This window comes from Pseudophryne corroboree, chromosome 7 (genome assembly GCF_028390025.1).
Source record: "Pseudophryne corroboree isolate aPseCor3 chromosome 7, aPseCor3.hap2, whole genome shotgun sequence".
In the NCBI taxonomy this organism is placed as follows: Eukaryota; Metazoa; Chordata; class Amphibia; order Anura; family Myobatrachidae; genus Pseudophryne; species Pseudophryne corroboree.
In genome coordinates, this window is record NC_086450.1 from 235,268,094 (window position 1) to 235,289,975 (window position 21,882).

Genomic DNA, 21,882 nt, shown 5'->3' on the forward strand with positions numbered 1-21,882 from the left:
CCACATACATTTTCAATGCCCTGACCACATCTAGGGACTCGGAATCCTCCACGTCCCTTGTAGCCACAGGCACCACAATAGGTTGGTTCATATGAAAAGAAGAAACCACCTTAGGCAAAAATTGGGGACGAGTCCGCAACTCAGCTCTATCCACATGGAAAATCAGATAAGGGCTTTTGTGAGACAAAGCCGCCAACTCTGACACTCGCCGTGCCGAAGCCAAGGACAATAACATGACCACCTTCCAAGTAAGATGCTTCAATTCAACTGTTTGAAGCGGTTCAAACCAGTGAGACTTAAGGAACCGTAACACCACGTTAAGGTCCCATGGTGCCACTGGAGGCACAAAAGGAGGCTGGATATGCAGCACCCCTTTCACAAAAGTCTGGACTTCTGGAAGAGAAGCCAATTCCTTTTGAAAGAAGATGGATAAGGCCGAAATCTGAACCTTAATGGAGCCTAACTTTAGGCCCAAATTCACTCCTGTTTGCAGGAAGTAGATAAAGCGGCCCAGATGGAACTCTTCCGGAGGAGCAGTCTTAGCTTTGCATTAAGACACATACTTCCTCCAAATACGGTGATAATGTTTCGATGTCACCTCCTTCCTAGCCTTTATCAGGGTAGGAATGACCTCCTCCGGAATGCCCTTCTCCGCTAGGATCCTGCGTTCAACCGCCATGCCGTCAAACGCAGTCGCGGTAAGTCCTGGAACAGACAGGGCCCTTGTTGTAACAGGTCTTCCCTGAGAGGAAGAGGCCACGGATCTTCTGAGAGCATTTCCTGTAGATCCGGATACCAGGCCCTTCGAGGCCAATCTGGAACGATGAGAATCGCCTGAACCCCTCTTCGTCTTATGATTCTCAGTATCTTTGAGATGAGAGGAAGAGGAGGGAACACATAGACCTACTGGAACACCCACGGTGTCACCAGTGCGTCCACTGCAATCGCCTGAGGGTCCCTTGACCTGGCGCAATATCTCGGAAGTTTCTTGTTGAGGCGTGAAGCCATCATGTCTATTTGAGGCAGACCCCACTGACTTGCAATCTCTGCGAAGACTTCCTGATGAAGTCCCCACTCTCCTGGATGCAGATCGTGTCTGCTGAGGAAGTCTGCTTCCCAGTTGTCTACACCCGGAATGAAGACTGCTGTCAGAGCGCTTACATGACTCTCCGCCCATCGAAGAATCTTTGAGGCTTCTGCCATTGCCACTCTGCTCCTTGTGCCACCTTGGCGGTTTACATGAGCCACTGCTGTGATGTTGTCTGACTGAATCAGAACCGGTAGACCTTGAAGTAAGGTCTGCGCCTGACGAAGGCCTTTGTATATGGCCCTTAATTCTAGAATGTTTATGTGTAGACAAGCCTCCTGGCTTGACCACAGACCCTGGAAAATTCTTCTCTGTGTGACTGCTCCCCATCCTCGGAGACTCGCGTCCGTGGTCACCAGAACCCAGTCCTGGATTCCGAACCTGCGACCCTCTAGAAGGTGAGCACTCTGCAGCCACCACAGGAGAGATACCCTGGCCCTGGGGGACAGGCGGATCATCTGATGAATCTGTAGACCCGGACCATTTGTCCAGAAGGTCCCACTGAAAGGTTCTGGCATGGAACCTGCCGAATGGAATGGCCTCGTAAGACGTCACCATTTTCCCCAGCACTCGCGTGCAGTGATGTACCGACACCCTGTTTGGCTTCAACAGGTCCCTGACCAAGTCCCGCAGTTCCTGGGCCTTTTCCGTCGGGAGAAAGACCCTCTTTTGTTCCGTGTCCAGAATCATGCCTAAGAAAGGCAATCTGGTTGTTGGAACTAACTGTGACTTTGGCAGGTTTAGAATCCAACCGTGTTGTTGTAACACCCTCAGGGAGAGTGATACTTTGACCAACAACTGTTCTCTCGATCTCGCTTTTATCAGGAGATCGTCCAAGTATGGGATAATTGTGACCCCCTGCTTGCGCAGGAGCACCATCATCTCCGCCATTAATTTGGTAAAAATTCTCGGGGCCGTGGACAGCCCAAACGGCAACGTCTGAAATTGGTAGTGACAATCCTCCACCACAAATCTCAGGAACGCCTGATGAGGTTGATAAATGGGGACATGAAGGTATGCATCCTTTATGTCTAGAGACACCATATAATCTTCCTCTTCTAGACTTGCAATGACCGCCCTGAGCGACTCCATCTTGAACTTGAACCTCTTTAAGTATAGGTTTAAGGATTTTAAATTTAGAATGGGTCTGACCGAACCGTCCGGTTTCGGGACAACAAACAGGGTTGAGTAATAGCCCATCCCCTGCTGCAGCAGGGGAACCTTGACCACCACTTGTTGGAGACACAATTTTTGAATAGCTGCCAAAACTACCTCCCTCTCTGGGGAAGAAGTCGGCAGTGCCGATTTGAAAAACCGGCGAGGAGGCACCTCTTCGAATTCCAGCTTGTACCCCTGGGAAACAATGTCTATTGCCCAGGGATCCACCTGAGAGTGAACCCAGACTTGGCTGAAAAGATGAAGAAGTGCCCCCACTGGAGCGGACTCCCCCAGCGGAGCCCCAGCGTCATGTGGTGGATTTAGTAGAAGCCGGGGAGGACTTCTGTTCCTGGGAACTGGCTGTAGCTGGCAGCTTTCTCCCCTTGCCCTTACCTCTGGCAAGAAAGGAAGATCCCCGAGCTCTCTTGGATTTATGCGACCGAAAGGACTGCATCTGATAATGTGGCGCTTTCTTAGGCTGTGAGGAAACATAAGGTAAAAAAGTTGATTTACCAGCAGTAGCTGTGGAAACTAGGTCCGCGAACCTTCCCCAAACAACTCCTCACCCTTGTACGGCAAAACCTCCATATGCCGCTTTGAGTCGGCATCACCCGTCCACTGTCGGGTCCACAGTGCTCGCCTTGCAGAAATCGCCATAGCGTTTGCTCTGGACCCCAGTACGCCTATATCCCTCTGAGCCTCTCTCATATAAAGGACTGCATCCTTAATGTGGCCCAGGGTCAATAAAATAGACTCCTTATCCATTGTATCCATATCAGCAGATAAGGTATCTGTCCACGCCAGTACCGCGCTACAAACCCAGGCCGACGCTATTGCCGGTCTGAGTAATGTACCTGTATGTGTGTAAATTGACTTCAAGGTAGTTTCCTGCTTGCGGTCAGCAGGATCCCTGAGGGTAGCGGTATCTTGAGACGGTAGCGCCACCTTCTTGGAAAGGCGGGTCAACGCTTTATTCACCCTTGGGGAGGATTCCCACCGTATTCTGTCCTTGATTGGGAAAGGATACGCCATAAGAATCCTCTTGGGAATCTGCAGTTTCTTATCTGGAGTTTCCCAAGCACTTTCAAATAATTAATTTAATTCAAAGGAGGGTGGAAAAGTAACCTCAGGTTTCTTTTCTTTAAACATGTGGATTTTAGGATTAGGCACCGCGGGGTCATCAATAATATGCAGTACATCCTTTATAGCAATAATCATATAATGGATACTTTTTTCCAATTTTGGCTTTAACCTCGCATCATCATAATCGACACTAGAGTCAGAATCTGTGTCGGTATCTGTGTCAACCACCTGAGAAAGCGGGCGCTTTTGAGACCCAGAAGGCCCCTGTGCCACAGGGAAAGGCAGGGACTGACTCCCTGAACTGTCCCTGGACTCTGCCTTGTCCAAACGTTTGTGTAATAAATTCACATTTGCATTTAGAATATTCCACATATCCATCATGTGTCGGCGTTGCCGACGGCGACACCACACTCATGCGCTCCACCTCATCCCTAGGAGAGCCTTCCGCTTCAGACATGCCGACACGCACGTACTGACACACCACACACTCAGGGAAAGCTCTATCTGGTGACAGTTTCCCCGCAAGGCCCTTTGGAGAGACAGAGAGAGAGTATGCCAGCACACACCCAGCGCCAATACCCTGGAGAATTTTTTTCCCCAGATATAGCGCTTGTAATATGTATTCACTGCGCCAAATTATGTGCCCCCCCCCTTCTTTAAAACCCTCTGTCACCGGTGATCAGCAGGGGAGAGTCCGGGGAGCCAGTTTCTCAGCAGTGCTGTGGAGAAAATGGCGCCGGTGAGTGCTGAGGAAGAAGCCCCGCCCACTCAGTGGCGGACTTCGGTCCCGCTCTTTTTTTAAAACCTGGTGGGGGATACTCATAAGTAAATACAATACAGTGTAAATACCCATATAGCCAGCCCCCCCCCCCCCCCGCGCCCTGCACCCAACAGTGTGCGCTGTGTGTGTCTCTGTGTGGGAGCAATGGCGCGCAGCGTTAACGCTGCGCATTACCTCACTGAATATCTGAAGTCTTCTGCCACCTCTGAAGTCTTCTGCCTTCCTATACTCACCCGGCTTCTATCTTCCGGCTCTGCGAGGAGGACGGCGGCGCGGCTCCGGGACGAACCGCTAGGGGAGACCTGCGTTCTGACTCCCTCTGGAGCTAATGGTGTCCAGTAGCCTAAGAAGCAGAGCCTTGAAACTCACAGAAGTAGGACTGCTTCTCTCTCCTCAGTCCCATGATGCAGGGAGCCTGTTGCCAGCAGGTCTCCCTGAAAATAAAAAAACCTAACAAAATACTTTATTCAGGAAGCTCAGGAGAGCTCCCTGTAGTGCACCCAGTCTCCTCTGGGCACAGTATTAAACTGAGGTCTGGAGGAGGGGCATAGAGGGAGGAGCCAGTGCACACCCATACCTAAAGTTCTTTTTAGTGCCCATGTCACCTGTGGAGCCCGTCTATTCCCCATGGTCCTTACGAAGTCCCCAGCATCCTCTAGGACGTAATAGAAAAATACTTACCAAGCCCCGCTCCCGCGTCCGACCGCTGTGATCCTCCTGGTGTCCTCTCCCCGGCACTATAAGAGAGACGTCATGACATCTCTTCCATAGTGCGCACTGACAGAGCCGGAAGCCGGAGCTCAGTAGTGAGCTCCTGCCGCCTGCTTCCGCTGTAAAGAGAGGGCCGGGCGCCTGCTGATTTTTATTCAGACTAATGCATGACTCTTGCACGATATAATGTCTCTTCTATAAAACAATCTCATAGAACTCTCTTTTTCTCAAACAATCCTTTTTCTTTTCTTTTCTCCTATTTTCTTCTCTCATTTTTCACCCTCTTTATTCTTCTATTCTGGTCACTCCAAACACAGTATTTTCATTACACTACTCGGTTTTATTCTCGTTTTCTACTCTTTTCTCTTTCTTTCAGGGACTTGGCTCTGTTTCTTTTTTCTTTTCCCACTATGTTTGAGCTGCGCTGTCTCACTCGACTATTATCTTTCCTCATAGGGTTGAGATACACTCTGATACAGTTGCACCAATTTTTCATTTTCTTCTCTCTATTTTTTCTATACACACATCCTTATAGGTGAAGCACAGTATATACCCTTCATATGAACATTCCAAATAATAGCAGTGCTACAAAGGGCCAAATTCAGACCTGATCACTGTTGTGCGAATTTGCAAGGCGGGCGATTATCGATCGACTGTGCATGCGTACTGATCATAGTGCAATTTTTTTTTCCAGTCTGTGCCTACTCCTACAGTGTGATAGAATCAGGCTGATCGGTGCCAGAGCTGACGTCACACACCCTCCCTGAGCACGCCTGCGTTTTTCCTGACACTCCCAGAAAATGGCCAGTTACCACCCCAAACCCTGACTTCCTGTCAATGAACTTGCATATGCCTAGCAATGAAAAAAGACGCTGGATTTTTTTCGCAGCTTGGCTATCGCACTGTAGGAGTAGGTCCTGGCCTGTGCACAGACTGGAAAAATCATTCGATGGTGAGTTGCGAATGGATTTGCTGCTGATCAGCGTTCGCAGAGATTTTTGCAAGACTTGCACGGGGCGGGCATTTACTCTCCCTGGATGGCGACAATCTGATCGTATACCTCTGCAAATTCGCAGAGGAGCGATCAGGTCTGAATTAGCCCAATATTTCTACTCAGTATGAGCACTCTTTGAGATACTGTCTGCACTATGGGCCTAATTCAGACCTGATCGCAGCAGCAAACTTTTTCTCTAATGGGCAAAACCATGTACACTGCAGGGGGAGGGGGTTGGGCTAGATATAACATATGCAGAGAAATTTAGATTTGGGTGGGTTATATTGTTTCTGTGCACGGTAAATACTGATTGCTTTATTTTTACATTTCAGTTTGAACACACCCCACCCAAATTTAAATCTCTCTGCACACGTTATATCTGCCCCACCTGCAGTGCACACGGTTCTGCCCATAAAAGTTTGCTGCTGCTATCAGGTCTGAATTAGGCCTTATATTTACAGGGTATCACAAGAAATTCTTATATCACATTGGAATATTATTAACATTAACAAGAAATCATTGTAATGAGCAATTCATTATGCAATTTTTACTGTAGATGGTAATTGCTGCTTGAGGATAATCTGTGTTTTAAATACTATGCACATGTTTTGTTTTTGATCTTTTTAATGCATTTTAAATGTTTTAATAGTAAAATAACCTTTTATATATTAAATATGGTTCAAGTTGATTGTTTCTGTAGTAAAACGGTCACCTCACGTAATTGTTTTTTGGGACACTAGCCATTCCCTATCTTTGAGGCAATTGTAATATATACGGGTCAGGATTACGTGATTTTCAATACTTTTGCTTAATTAAGTATGTATTGGCATCTAACTTCCATTGAGAATGAAATAAACAGGAATCAGCCTTTTGATAAATCTAATATATAATGCTGTTAATAACTTAATACAGTATAATGTGTAAATTGAACGTTCATCAGGTGAAGACACAGGGAAATTGAACGCTTGAGGGCATTGACATGTGTAGTTATAGCAAGTGAGTGATAATATAGGCGGCAACTAGAATATGAACCAGCAAATTCTCTTGATGTGGTGCAACCAGGGTGGACCTGCTGTAGCTTCTCAGCTATTTCAGCAGCCCCTGGGGCTTCATTTTCAGCTGGTTATTTTTGGAAAAGTCAAATAGTGGTTGACGCCCATTACCTGGGCTCAGTCTGCAAACTGCATTCAGTCTGCTCTGGTCCAGGTCGAGGTGCCTGTGTGTTTATTTCTTGTACTGAGAGCAAGTTTTCCGAGTCCTCCACCCTCCTGCAGTAATCCTTTAATAAGAGACAGCAATTTGAACCTTCACAGGTAACTTGCTCCAGAGATGTTTTTTTTCCTCATTTTGAACACATTCCTTAAACCTACAAATAAACATTAAACAAGAGAAGCGGGTTAAAACACGACAAGCTTCTGCACAAGAGTAAGACCTTAAAATGCCGCCTTCCAGCAGTGTTGCAGGCAACTAAAGGAATGAGAAACTGCTTTGAATACACATAATACGTAGAGGTAAATTAAAACTAAGGGCTCAGTCCAATGAAATCACCCTCGCATGCAAGGGGGGTGAGTTGACATTGCATTGTCATGTCAATGCTGGCAATAGCATCAGAACTCACCCCCCTTGTGGCCCTATCTCACCCCAGATTTGTGGATTTTTGTGTGCAGCCATATGGAGGTACAAACTAAATATCCGTCAATCCAGTGGTAACACAAGTGTGGCATTGAGCCCACTTAATTGCACATGTGAATAAATTGCAGTTAATTGGATTGACCCGTTAGGGATTTGCTGGATTTGTGGATTTCTCTTCACAGCCCTATAGTGCTGTGCATAAATATCCACAAATCTGGGGCGAGATAGGGCTGCGGAGGGAGTGAGTTCTGATGCCTTTACCGGTGTTTACATGCAATGACAACTTGCCCCCCTCACTTATGGGAGCTAGTTGATTGGATTGGGCCCTAAATGTCAACTCAGTTTTATATCTCTACCACTGACCATTTGGGTCCTTTTAAATTGCCGTTTGTATAGTGCTACCGAATATGTTTCCACACATATCAATAATAATGATGGCATTCTATACCTTGGTGCTTATAGACCATTAAATCATAAACAGGAGAATTAGTATTTTGTAAAACAGTTTGAATATTTCTCCTGTAAAACACACATCTCAATCCACCTACATTTCTACAATTCTTTTTCATCATTTTTGCCCTCTCTGAAACCCAGAGTTCAAAGGTTGGACACCATGGGTCTGGGGCACAGTTAAATGAACACCTTTTTACGGAGCATATGAATCTTGCATGTTTTTGCACTGGGCATGCTCCAGGATCAAGCTGTGAACAGGGTGTAACTGGGCTTTAATGGAGAGTTCTGTCAGAGTGTGTTGACACAACTGCAGGCTATGCAGAGTTGGACGGAAGCGTAAATAGATCTGTTTTCAGATGGATCTGTGCACCAAGTATAGGCTGGAGATCATGATGACTAACAAACCATATATACAGATAGACTGCAGTGCACTGTAAAGAAAGGTACTCTGCATGCAGCAAATATACTCAATTAGTTCTGCGCATACAATGTGGACACCTTTATGGACGATTTGCATGAGGCCTTGTATTTATACAATAGATTGTTTTTTATGTGGCTTAAATACTTTCAGATTTGATATTTGATCACTGCTGTGCTAGGATTTATGCATGTGTAATAGTCACAGGTGGACTGAGAACAAACTGGGAGCTGTGGGCCTAATTCAGACTGATCGCACCTCTGCAAATTTGCAGAGGGCTGCGATCAGATAGTCGCCGCCCATGGAGAGTGAAAACCCGCTCTGTGCAAGTGTGCGAATGCATGTGTATGCCGTGCGAAAACTTTGCCTGACAGCGGTCAGCTGCAAATCCATTCGCAACTCACTCACCATCGAATAATTTTACAGTCTGTGCGTACCCTAGGACTTACTCCTACAGTGTGATAGAATCGGGCTGTTCGGGTCCGGAGCTGACATCACACACGCTCCCAGAAAACGCTTGGGAACGCCTGCGTTTTTCTTGACACTCCCAGAAAATGGGCAGTTATCACCCACAAACATCCTCTTCCTGTCAATCGACTTGCATACGCCTAGTGATCAAAATTTTCACACCATTCTATTGATGTTTGGACTTGTGCCCGTGCATTGTGGTGCATACGCACGCACAGTCATTCGATAATCGTCCACTGTGCGATTTCGCACAACAGCGATCAGGGCTGAATTAGGCCCACTGTTTCAGGAAAATGCTATAAATTACACTATGGGGGTTCTTCAGAGTTGTTAGCAAACCAAAAAAGTTAGCAATTGAGTAAAACCATGTTGGACTGCAGAAGGGGCAGGTGTACAGTGTGCAGATAGATTAAAGCTGAGTACACACTGGCCGATATATCGGCCGTTCTATTAAACGGCCGATATTGATCAATTGATCTGCAGATATATTTTTAGGTGTGTACCCAGCATTAGATTTGGGTGGTTTATATTGTTTCTGTGCATGGTAAATAATGGCTACTTTAATTTTATACTGCAATTTAGATTTCAGTCTGAACACACCCCGTACAAATCTAACTCTAAGTGCACATATTGCATCTGCCCCACCAGCAGTGCAACATGGTTTTGCCCAATTGCTAACTTTTTTGGTTTGCTAACAACTCTGAATAACCCCCTATAATAGTAGCTTGTAAGGGGTTGTAGCTGATCGTCACTGTAAAGTCCTGAAACGTATGCTTCTGATATATAAATTAGAGATGTGCGCCAGACCATTTTTGGTGGTTTTGGTTCTACTTTGTTGTATGGTTTTGGTTTTGTCAAAACTGCCCACACTGGTTTTGGTTCTGTATTTATGTAAAAAAAAAAATTGACACAAAAACTAAAATCACATAATTTGGGCCTTTTTTTCTTTGTTCCTACAGTATTATTAACCTCTATAACATACATTTCTAGTCAATTTTGACCACCTCACATTTCATAATATTGTTCACCAACACCGGCCAAAGGCTGGCTGGCTAAACTAAGAGACAGAGTAGCGGCAGAAACACATGGAAGTTATTTCTGTTTAACAACGTTTTGCTAGTTAGTAATGTATTAGCAATAACTTATCAAACCAACTTGCAAGTACATTCAATAGAAAACAATACAACACAGAAATTTACTAAGAATCATGTGTGAAATATCATTGCTCTAAACTCTAAAGTAGTAGTAGTAGTTAACAAAACCATGTGTAAAATAGCAACAGCAGACATGGATGCTCCTACACAAATGCACATGACTATTCTCAGTGCCCAATTTGTACCTATCTCCTAGGGGCTCTGGGCCACTGATGACTGGCAGTTCCGTAACTGCAGAATACAGTGAAGGTCAGATACAGTGCAAGTTACAGTGCAGATTAGATACAGTGCGCATCAAATACAATGCGGGTCAGATGCAGTGCAGGTTGAATGCAGTGCACAATACAGTGTGAGTTGGATACAGTGCAGGTAGGATACAGAGCAGGTTACAATGTAGGTCGGATGCAGTGTACATAGGGTACAGTGTGCGTCGAATACAATGCAGGATGGATACAGTGCGCGTCAGATACAGTGTCAGTTACAGTGCGCTTCAGTTACAGTGCGTATCAGATACAGTGTGGGTTACTGTGTGCTTTGGATACAGTGCGCTTCGGATACAGTGCAGGTTACAGTGTGCCTTGGATACAGTGCACGTTGGATACAGTTTGGCTCAGATACAATGTGGGTCAGATGCAGTGTGGGTCGGATGCAGTGCACGTAGGATACAGTGCACGTTGGATACAGTGCAGGATGGATACAGTGCGCATCAGATACAGAGTGAGTTACAGTGTGCCTTGGATACAGTGCACGTTGGATACAGTGCGGCATACAGTGCAGGTCTGATACAGTGTGGGTCAGATACAGTGCAGGTCGGATACACCAACAGTGCAGGTCGGACACACCAATAGTGCACTTACTGTGACAGGAGGTGCAGGCAATATCCCCAGTGCAGGGGTGCCAGCGGTGTCCTCTGTGAATGGGTGCTGTCAGTGATGGCAGTGCAGGGGTGCTGGCGGTGTCCTCAGTGCTGCAGTGCCAGTGGTGTCCTCAGTGCGGGGATGCTGGTGGTTTCGGCAGTGCAGGGTGCTGGCAGTTTCGGTAGTGCAGTGGGTGGCAGTGTAGGGTGCCGGCAGTGTCATCAGTTCGAAGGGGGGTGAGTGCCCCCTATCCTTGCTCCTGTGCTGCCCATTGAAGTCTATGGGCAATAGCTTATTGGCTGAGAGATGCGATAGCCCATTGAATTGAATAGGACTTTGAAATTTGGCACTCGAGCAAAACCCATGACATCCAACAGCGGGATCACAAGGTTTTGCCTTGGTTAGAGATCCGGGGCAGGCAGGGAGATGCGAGCTGAGGCTCAGATCGCCTCATAACCTGGAAGTGGGATAAGTTCCCTGATAGTTCGGGTGGGTTGGTTTCCTTGGAAACTGAACTGCTCATCTCTAATATAAATAAATACAGCATTGCCGCAGTTTTCTCGCACATCTACGACCAGGTCTGAATTAGGCCCATAGTTTTCTTATAATGACAAATACAAGTAAAGCACCCACCAGCCTGGCCAGGAACCACAATATGTAGTAGAAAGGGTAATATGATGTCTCTCACAGACTCATGGACTTTACTCCAATACTCTGCAAATCAAGATACTTGAATTGTGAACTGGTGCCCACATCGAAAAAAAAATTAGCCATACTACTACTGATTGCTGGACTTGTACAGGGCTACTATTAGCAGGTTATAGATGATACACCTGTGTGGGGCCCAGCCAGCCAGGGATGTCTGGTGGCCCCAAAGATGTTGAACACAAATTGCTTCTGTGAAGCAGTAGCTGGTATTATTGCTACCTGCAGCAAAGCCATATTATGATGTAGGAACCTACATTGTGCACCCTGTCTCATAGGTAGATCCCCTTACAGGCCTCCCTACCAGTTCAGCTACCATTTCTTGGCCTCCACTGTAGACCCTCCCCCAGCTCCTGTCCTCTATTCTCCTCCTTTCTCCCCACTTCCATTAGCACCGCACAGAAGTAGGTTGGATATGTAACTAAAGTGCACATCACAGAGGTTCTACTGGGAAACCTTGAGCCATGGCATTAATGTGGATATTAATTTGACATGTACCACCAACCTAAACATTGTTGCAGACCAAGTACACCCCTTCTTGGCAATGGTATTCCTGGATGTCAGTGCAGTGGCGTAAGTATGTCCCAGATGCCCGGAGGCAAGATAAATATTGGTGCCCCCCCCCCTCGCTATATATAGATACATATATGTATGTAAATATATACTATATATATATATATATATATATATATATATTTATTTATTGTAACACTGTAAGGGAACAAGGTGCCGTTTCCTGGGGTAAATGGCAGCAAGCAGCAGCTGAGGAATCGCACAAGTCCAGTTTGTGGTAAACAGAAAATCAAACAAACACCAAAAGAAAATACCTTGCCTGTCCGGCACTAACTAAACACAAGACGTTCCTAACTATCACTAAACAAAAACACAGAGTTCTCCAGTAAACACTGTATAGCTCACTTGTATAAAGAAGCGTGTTTCTCTCTTCAGAGAGTCTCCAGTCTCCTCAGGCAGTCTGCCCACACTAATCAGGCAAGCAGCCCTAAAAGGCTCTTGCACAGATGAAAGCCCTGATTAGCCCTCTGTGAGGCCAAAGACCCGAACTGGGCCCAATGTCTGGAACTTGCCCTATCTCTCTATCAGGGCCCTTATCCAGCTTTTCCAATAAACTGAAAAGGTTCTGACAAAACAAAACATTTTCCTAGAAGTTTTCATTTTTCTAATACATGTAAGACAAGAACCTGGGACAAACATACCTGCCCTCAAACACTATTCCAGTGTTCTTGTCACATATCCCCCTCTCCTGTTTCGACCTAGGGGCCGGAACACTTGTAGCCCCCAAACAGAAGATGCGGGACAATGCATCTGCATTGGCCAATTGTGTACCCGGTCTATGTTCAACAGTAAACTTAAAATCCTGCAATGCTAGAAACCATCTAGTTACCTGACCATTCTGACCTCTATTTACATACATCCATTTTAAAGGGGCATGATCTGTCACTAGTCTGAATTGTCTACCCAAGAGGTAATATCTCAAGGCATCTAGTGCCCACTTAATGGCCAAAGCCTCCTTTTCCACAATGGCATACATTTTTTCATGCTCATTGAGTTTCCTACTCAAATAAATGATAGGGTGTTCGCCCCCATCTCTGGTTTGGGACAACACAGCCCCTATCCCTACCTCTGAGGCATCTGTCTGTACAACAAATTCTTTTGAAAAATCTGGTGTTATCAATACCGGTTGTGAACACAAAGCCACTTTTAATGTTTGGAACGCTTTTTCTGCAGCAGGGTTCCATTTCACCATATTTGACTGCTTCCCTTTGGTAAGGTCTGACAACGGCACTGCTGTGGTCGCAAAATTGGGAATAAACCGTCTATAGTACCCAGTTATTCCCAAAAAAGCCCTTACCTGTTTTTTATTCACTGGACAAGGCCAGTTTTGAATAGCATCAATCTTATTCAATTGAGGCCTAATCAGACCTCTGCCTATGGTGAAGCCCAAGTATTTGACCTCCTCCATTGCGAGGTAGCACTTCTTTGGGTTTGCAGTTAACCCTGCCTCTCTGTTCGAGTCCAGTACTGCTTGTACTTTAACCAAATGGGACCCCCAGTCTGTACTGTGAATTACCACATCATCCAAATAGGCAGCTGCATATTTTCTATGGGGCCTCAAAATTATATACATCGCCCGTTGAAAGGTTGCTGGAGCCCCATGCAACCCAAAAGGGTAACATCTTATACTGGTATAGCCCCTTCGGAACTGAAAAGGCTGTTTTTTCTTTTGCGCTATCAGTTAAAGGTATTTGCCAGTAACCTTTGGTCAGGTCCAACGTGGTGAGAAACCTGGCTGTTCCCAGCCTTTCTATAAGCTCATCCACACGGGGCATGGGGTATGCGTCAAATTTGGACACCTCATTTTACTTACGAAAGTCATTACAGAAGCGTATGCTACTGTCTGGCTTCGGGATGAGAACTATGGGACTGGACCACTCATTGTTAGATTCCTCTATGACTCCAAGTTCTAACATGGTTTTAACTTCTTTAGAAACAGCTTCTTGCTGAGCTTCAGGAATCCTATATGGCTTTAAATGGACCCTGACCCCTGGTTCTGTGACAATGTCTTGTTTTATTATGGTCGTTCGGCCAGGCAGCTCTGAAAATATCTCCCTATTTTGGATAAGAAATTCTTTAACCTGATTGTTCTGATCAGTTGATAATGTCTCTGACACCTTTACTGCGGGAAGCAACCGAGGTGAAGACACCGAAGGGCAAGGCTCCGTGGACAGAGACAACCTATCTTTCCAGGGTTTGATTAAGTTAACATGGTAGATTTGTTCAGGTTTTCTCTTTCCCGGCTGGTATACTTTGTAATTAACCTCATTCACTTTTTCCCTAATCTCAAATGGACCCTGCCATTTAGCTAGGAATTTGCTTTCCACAGTGGGTACCAAAACAGGAACTCTATCTCCAGGAGCAAATTCCCGTATCTTGGCACTCCGGTTATATACCCTCTGTTGAGCACTTTGGGCCTGTTCCATGTGCTCTCTGACAGTAGGTACCACGGTTGCAATCCTATCCTGCATTTGTGTTACATGTTCAATAACACTTCTATAGGGAGTGGGCTGTCCTTCCCACGTCTCTTTGGCAATGTCCAACAGCCCTCTGGGGTGTCTACCATACAACAAATCAAATGGAGAAAACCCCGTAGTGGACTGAGGAACTTCTCTGATGGCCATTAACAAGTAGGGCAACAAACAATCCCAGTTTTTCCCATCTCTATCAACAACCTTTTTTAACATACTTTTTAATGTTTTATTAACCCTTTCCACCAACTCGTCAGTTTGGGGATGGTAGATGGACGTCCTGAGGTGAGTGACCTTAAATAATTTGCACAATTCTTTCATGATCCTTGACATAAATGGAGTACCTTGGTCAGTCAAAATTTCTTTTGGTATTCCCACTCTACTAAAAACCTGCACCAGCTCCCTAGCTATCGCCTTGGTTGTGATAGTGCGTAAAGGGACAGCCTCAGGATATCGAGTGGCATAGTCCATAATTACCAGGATATACTGATGGCCCAGAGCGGACTTTAACAAGGGCCCCACGAGATCCGTGGCTATTCTGTCAAACGGGACCTCTATAATAGGCATGGGAACTAGTGGGCTCCTGAAATGGGGTCTAGGGGCATGATACTGGCATTCAGGACAGGAAGAACAATATTCAGACACTTCTTAATAAACCCCTGGCCAAAAGAACCTTTGTAAAACTCTTTCAGTGGTTTTTTCTGCCCCTAAATGTCCTGCTGTAACGTGACTATGAGCTAAATCTAGTACCATTCTCCGATAAGGCTGGGGAACTACCAGCTGTTCCACCACATCCTCACCCTTTTTGACAATGTGGTACAAGAGCTCATTACAGATGGCCATGTGGGGATACGTAACCCTGTCACCTGGTACCACAGGTTCCCCATTAACAACCTTAACATTCTCTCTAGCCTTTATTAAGGTAGGATCTGTCACGATCCAGGTAATTCCTTATCAGTATTTACCTTCCAAATGCCTCCTTAGACTGTCCCAGCGTTCCAAGCCTGGATTCCATCTGCACTGTCTGTGTGCAGCACGCTGCATCTCATTGTTTCTAATCTCTTTACTGTGATTCTGGCAGCATCAGGGTTAAGTTTCACATGCAAGTTACAAACAGTCTTTCCCTCCAAGTTCAAACATGGGCGCAGCCATGTTTGTTTTCATCACATGTTACTTTTCAGCCTATCAGCTGTACTCTGCTCTCGGCCTGATTACCCAGCAGCTGCACTCTGGACTCTGCTTAATCAGCCAGCCAATCCCTGTTTCCCAGCTGGTATAAATATCTTGTTCCTGGGCTGGAAAGAGTGGTCAGTGCTTCAATTGTCTTCAGTGATTCCAGTGTGCAGTTCTTCCATGGACTTTCTCTGCTGTACAGCCTGACTCTGCAGTGTCTACATTGCTCCCTGTGACTGGCAGTTACCTGAGACCGGCTTCCAGCTTCTAGCTTCCAGCGGTGCTCTGCCCTGCCAGTAACCATCGGTGCTCCGCCATCGATCCCGAGTCTCCATCGGTGTTCCGCCATCGATCCCAAGTCACCATCGGTGTTCCGCCATCGATCCCAAGTCTCCATCGGTGTTCCGCCATCGATCCCAAGTCTCCATCGGTGTTCCGCCATCGATCCCAAGTCTCCATCGGTGTTCCGCCATCGATCTCCAGTCCTCATCGGTGTTCTGCCATCGATCTCCAGTAACCATCGGTGTTCCGCCATCGATCCCAAAGTAACCATCGGTGTTCCGTCATAGATTCCAAGTCACCATCGGTGTTCCGTCATCGATCCCAAGTATTTCTCTGAACTGTGATTCCTGTTACCTGTACCAAGTCATCCGTATTCCTCTGAACTGTGTTTAATAAACCTTTGAACTTTCCTTCGTTGTCTTGGTCACGCCTTCGGGCATTTGTTCTAAAGGTTCCCTGCTTGTCTAAGAACCCTGTACTGCCTCCCAGGTACACATATACCTCAGCCCCTACAACTGAGGCTCCCCCTGGTCAGCACCAGCCCTCAGTTTGTGACAGGATCCTTTAACTGTTCAGACGCAAACAGATCCTTCTTTACCTCCAGATCAGGCACGCTTTCAGTTCTAACTACTATGTCTCTGTTCCCAGCAAGAGGGTCCTCACTGGACTCCCCATCTGTCACTTCCCCAGCCAAACTAGCAAAAGGCAAAGGGTCAGAAAGTTCTGAAGACACACGTACATCCACAAAATCACCTGTATTATCAACTGGCTCTTTACTTCTCACATCTGTTGATAAGGGTGGTATTCATGTGACCGACGGTCGGGAGACCGACTGTCACATGACCTCCTCCAGCATCCCGACCCCCACTATCCCTATGGTCGGCATGCCGACCAACAGGGACTATTTCCACTCGTGGGTGTCCACGACACCCATAGAGTGGGAATAGAAACCGTGGTGACCGTAGGTCGTCACCGAGCCCGCAGCGTGGCGAGCGTAGCGAGCCCGCAAGGGGCTTGCTGCACTCGCCTCTCCCTGCCGGGATCCCGGCGTCGGTATGCTGCCGGGATCCCGGCGCCGGTAAGCTGACCGGCGGTCAGCCATACTACACCCGTTGATAAACGTGATTCCCACAGTTTCCAAAAATGAGGAAAATCCCTCCCTATTATGGCCTCATGCACCAAGGTGGGGACCAGTCCTACTTTAACAATTGCTGATCCACAACAAGTTTCTATATTCACTTCAGCAGTGACATAATGTTGAGTATCCCCATGTATGCAAGTTACCCCAATAGGTATTTACTGGACCTTTAAGGGGTTCACTAACCCAGCTTTCACAAGGGTAAGTAAACTTCCTGAATCTAGCAAGGCATCTACCCGGTTACCCTCTAAGAACACATCACACATTTGTTTTTCCAGCTCAGGTGAAGGTACCACAGTACAGGCTAACCTAGCAAAGAAAGACATTCTACGACATTCAAAGGCAGCATCACATTGCATGGGTTCTGCGTGACTGGGCAATTGGCAATAACATGACCTGGCATACCACACCTAAAACATTTAACCACATGATTATCATCCCGTTTGGGCAGCATAGACCGTTCTAGTCCCATTGGCCTGTCTCCAGGGCCAGTGTTTACAGTCTCTCCAGCCTTGCGTTCTCTTAACCGCCCAGCAACATTTTCCCACGGAACAGTCTTACCAGTCTTTACTGAAGGGCGCTGTCGAGAATCTATGGGTTGCTGGGTGGTCATCAGTAGTTCCTCTGCCGCCAAATACCTCTCTACCATGTCCACTAATTGGTCAGCATTATCCGGGTTTCCATGGCTCACCCACTTGCGCAGGACCACGGGCAAAGGTCTTAAATAGCAGTCCATGACGACTCTTTCAGCCATCTGGGGACCAGTTAATGTCTCTAGCTGTAACCATTTTTTTGTTAGCTGAATAAGGTCATGCATCTGGGAGTGAGGAGGCTTCTCCATGGCGTACACCCAACGGTGCACCCGTTGTGCTCGTACTGACAGCGTGACTCCCAGGCGGGTCAGGATCTCAGTCTTTAATTTATCATAGTCCCGAGGCTCAGCAGGGCTTAAATTAAAGTACGCTTTTTGGGGCTCACCTGACAGAAAAGGTGCCAGCAGACTGGCCCACTGTGCTTTCGGCCAGTTCTCACGCTCTGTAGTCCTTTCAAACGTGGTCAGGTATGCCTCCACATCATCAGACTGTCATTTTCTGCAGGAAGTGACTGGCCCATATAGAACTAGAGCTGGTCGGAGCACTGATGGCCACATCTCCAATCCGGGCTGCAAGGCTCTGCGCCACTTCTGTTAAGGCCTCTCTATCCTGACGCTGTTGCCTGTAAAGTTTGTCAATAGCCACCTGCTGCTGTCTCCTATTTTCCTCCATTGCCACCTGCTGCTGTCTCCTATTTTCCTCCATTGCCACCTGCTGCTGTCTGTTGGCCTCCTGCTGAGCCGCTGTAGCTTGCAGCAAGGCTTTGAGCAGTTCCTCCATGTCGACAGATTTGTCAGGCGGCTTTGTAGCTGCTTTCACCCAGGACATATAGCAAATCCTCAGGGCGAGTCTCAGCAACTTCACACTGGGCTGTATCTGCATAAACCACCATTTTCTGCAGGCCTCATAAAGCTGCTGCTTTCACTTTTATGTGCAGAACGGCATGCTCGCATTCTCCACCAACTTGTAACACTGTAAGGGAACAAGGTTCAGCAGCAGCTGAGGAATCACACAAGTCCAGTTTGTGGTGCAACTGGCCACAGCCAGTTTTATTAAACAGAAAATAAAACAAACACCAAAAGAAAATACCTTGCCTGTCCGGCACTAACTAAACACAAGACGTTCCTAACTATCACTAAACAAAAACACAGAGTTCTCCAGTAAACACTGTATAGCTCACTTGTATAAAGAAGCGTGTTTCTCTCTTCAGAGAGTCTCCAGTCTCCTCAGGCAGTCTGCCCACACTAATCAGGCTAGCAGCCCTAAAGGGCTCTTGCACAGCTAAAAGCCCTGATTAGCCCTCTGTGAGGCCAAAGACCCCGAACTGGGCCCAATGTCTGGAACTTGCCCTATCTCTCTTTCAGGGCCCTTATCCAGCTTTTCCAATAAACTGAAAAGGTTCTGACAAAACAAAACCTTTTCCTAGAAGTTTTAATTTTTCTAATACATGTAAGACAAGAACCTGGGATAAGCATACCTGCCCTCAAACACTATTCCAGTGTTCTTGTCACTATATATAAGTATGCGGGTACGCTCGGGTACGGAGTACCCTTAAGAATTTGCCAGTGGGTACTCAGTACCACTAGAGATGAGCGGGTTCGGTTTCTCTGAATCCGAACCCGCCAGAACTTCATGTTTTTTTTCACGGGTCCGAGCGACTCGGAACTTCCCGCCTTGCTCGGTTAACCCGAGCGCGCCCGAACGTCATCATGACGCTGTCGGATTCTCGCGAGGCTCGGATTCTATCGCGAGACTCGGATTCTATATAAGGAGCCGCGCGTCGCCGCCATTTTCACACGTGCATTGAGATTGATAGGGAGAGGACGTGGCTGGCGTCCTCTCCATTTAGATTATAAGAGACTGAGAGAGATTTACTGGAGCTGACTAGGAGGAGTACTGTTACTGTAGAAGTGTAGAGACTGAGTGGAGAGAGTTTACTAGTGAGGACAGTGCAGTTTACTTTATAATCCGTTCTCTGCCTGAAAAAAGCGATACACAGCACACAGTGACTCAGTCACATACCATATCTGTGTGCACTGCTCAGGCTCAGGCCAGTGTGCTGCATCATCTATTATCTATATATAATATTATATATATCTGTCTGACTGCTCAGCTCACACAGCTTATAATTGTGGGGGAGACTGGGGAGCACTACTGCAGTGCCAGTTATAGGTTATAGCAGGAGCCAGGAGTACATAATATATTATATAGTGAGTGACCACCAGACACACAGTGCAGTTTATTTAATATATCCGTTCTCTGCCTGAAAAAAGCGATACACACAGTGACTCAGTCAGTCACATACCATATCTGTGTGCACTGCTCAGGCTCAGGCCAGTGTGCTGCATCATCTATATATTAGAGATGAGCGGGTTCGGTTTCTTTGAATCCGAACCCGCACGAACTTCACTTTTTTTTTCACGGGTCCGAGCGACTCGGATCTTCCCGCCTTGCTCGGTTAACCCGAGCGCGCCCGAACGTCATCATGACGCTGTCGGATTCTCGCGAGACTCGGATTCTATATAAGGAGCCGCGCGTCGCCGCCATTTTCACACGTGCATTGAGATTGATAGGGAGAGGACGTGGCTGGCGTCCTCTCCATTAGAATAGATTAGAAGAGAGAGAGAGAGATTGTGCAGACAGAGTTTACCACAGTGACCAGTGCAGTTGTTGTTAAGTTAACTTTTATTTAATATATCCGTTCTCTGCTATATCCGTTCTCTGCCTGAAAAAAACGATACACAGCAGTCACACAGTGTGACTCAGTCTGTGTGCACTCAGCTCAGCCCAGTGTGCTGCACATCAATGTATAAAAGCTTATAATAATTGTGGGGGAGACTGGGGAGCACTGCAGGTTGTTATAGCAGGAGCCAGGAGTACATAATATTATATTAATTTAAAATTAAACAGTGCACACTTTTGCTGCAGGAGTGCCACTGCCAGTGTGACTAGTGGTGACCAGTGCCTGACCACCAGTATAGTAGTATATTGTTGTATACTATCTCTTTATCAACCAGTCTATATTAGCAGCAGACACAGTACAGTGCGGTAGTTCACGGCTGTGGCTACCTCTGTGTCGGCAGTCGGCACTCGGCAGGCAGTCCGTCCATCCATAATTGTATAATTATATACCACCTAACCGTGGTATTTTTTTTTCTTTCTTTATACCGTCGTCATAGTCATACTAGTTGTTACGAGTATACTACTATCTCTTTATCAACCAGTGTACAGTGCGGTAGTTCACGGCTGTGGCTACCTCTGTGTCGGCAGTCGGCAGGCAGTCCGTCCATCCATAATTGTATTATTATAATATATACCACCTAACCGTGGTTTTTTTTTCATTCTTTATACCGTCATAGTGTCATACTAGTTGTTACGAGTATACTACTATCTCTTTATCAACCAGTGTACAGTGCGGTAGTTCACGGCTGTGGCTACCTCTGTGTCGGCAGTCGGCAGGCAGTCCGTCCATCCATAATTGTATTATAATATATACCACCTAACCGTGGTTTTTTTTTCATTCTTTATACCGTCATAGTGTCATACTAGTTGTTACGAGTATACTACTATCTCTTTATCAACCAGTGTACAGTGCGGTAGTTCACGGCTGTGGCTACCTCTGTGTCGGCAGTCGGCAGGCAGTCCGTCCATCCATAATTGTATTATAATATATACCACCTAACCGTGGTTTTTTTTTCATTCTTTATACCGTCACAGTCAGTCATACTAGTTGTTACGAGTATACTACTATCTCTTTATCAACCAGTGTACAGTGCGGTAGTTCACGGCTGTGGCTACCTCTGTGTCGGCACTCGGCAGGCAGTCCGTCCATCCATAATTGTATTATAATATATACCACCTAACCGTGGTTTTTTTTTCATTCTTTATACCGTCATAGTGTCATACTAGTTGTTACGAGTATACTACTATCTCTTTATCAACCAGTGTACAGTGCGGTAGTTCACGGCTGTGGCTACCTCTGTGTCGGCAGTCGGCAGGCAGTCCGTCCATCCATAATTGTATTATAATATATACCACCTAACCGTGGTTTTTTTTTCATTCTTTATACCGTCATAGTCAGTCATACTAGTTGTTACGAGTATACTACTATCTCTTTATCAACCAGTGTACAGTGCGGTAGTTCACGGCTG

At 46.4% G+C, this 21,882-nt stretch overlaps 1 long non-coding RNA gene across 1 annotated transcript in view; it reads right to left on the bottom strand.

Moving 5' to 3' along the window:
- Positions 1–6,420: 6,420 nt before the first annotated feature.
- LOC134943557 (uncharacterized) overlaps positions 6,421–21,882 on the bottom strand; it is a 117,402-nt gene continuing 101,940 nt past the window's right edge. Inside the window, exon 2 of the long non-coding RNA XR_010181608.1 lies at positions 6,421–7,180. This is a non-coding gene — a long non-coding RNA (uncharacterized LOC134943557). The remainder of the gene's footprint in view (positions 7,181–21,882) is intronic.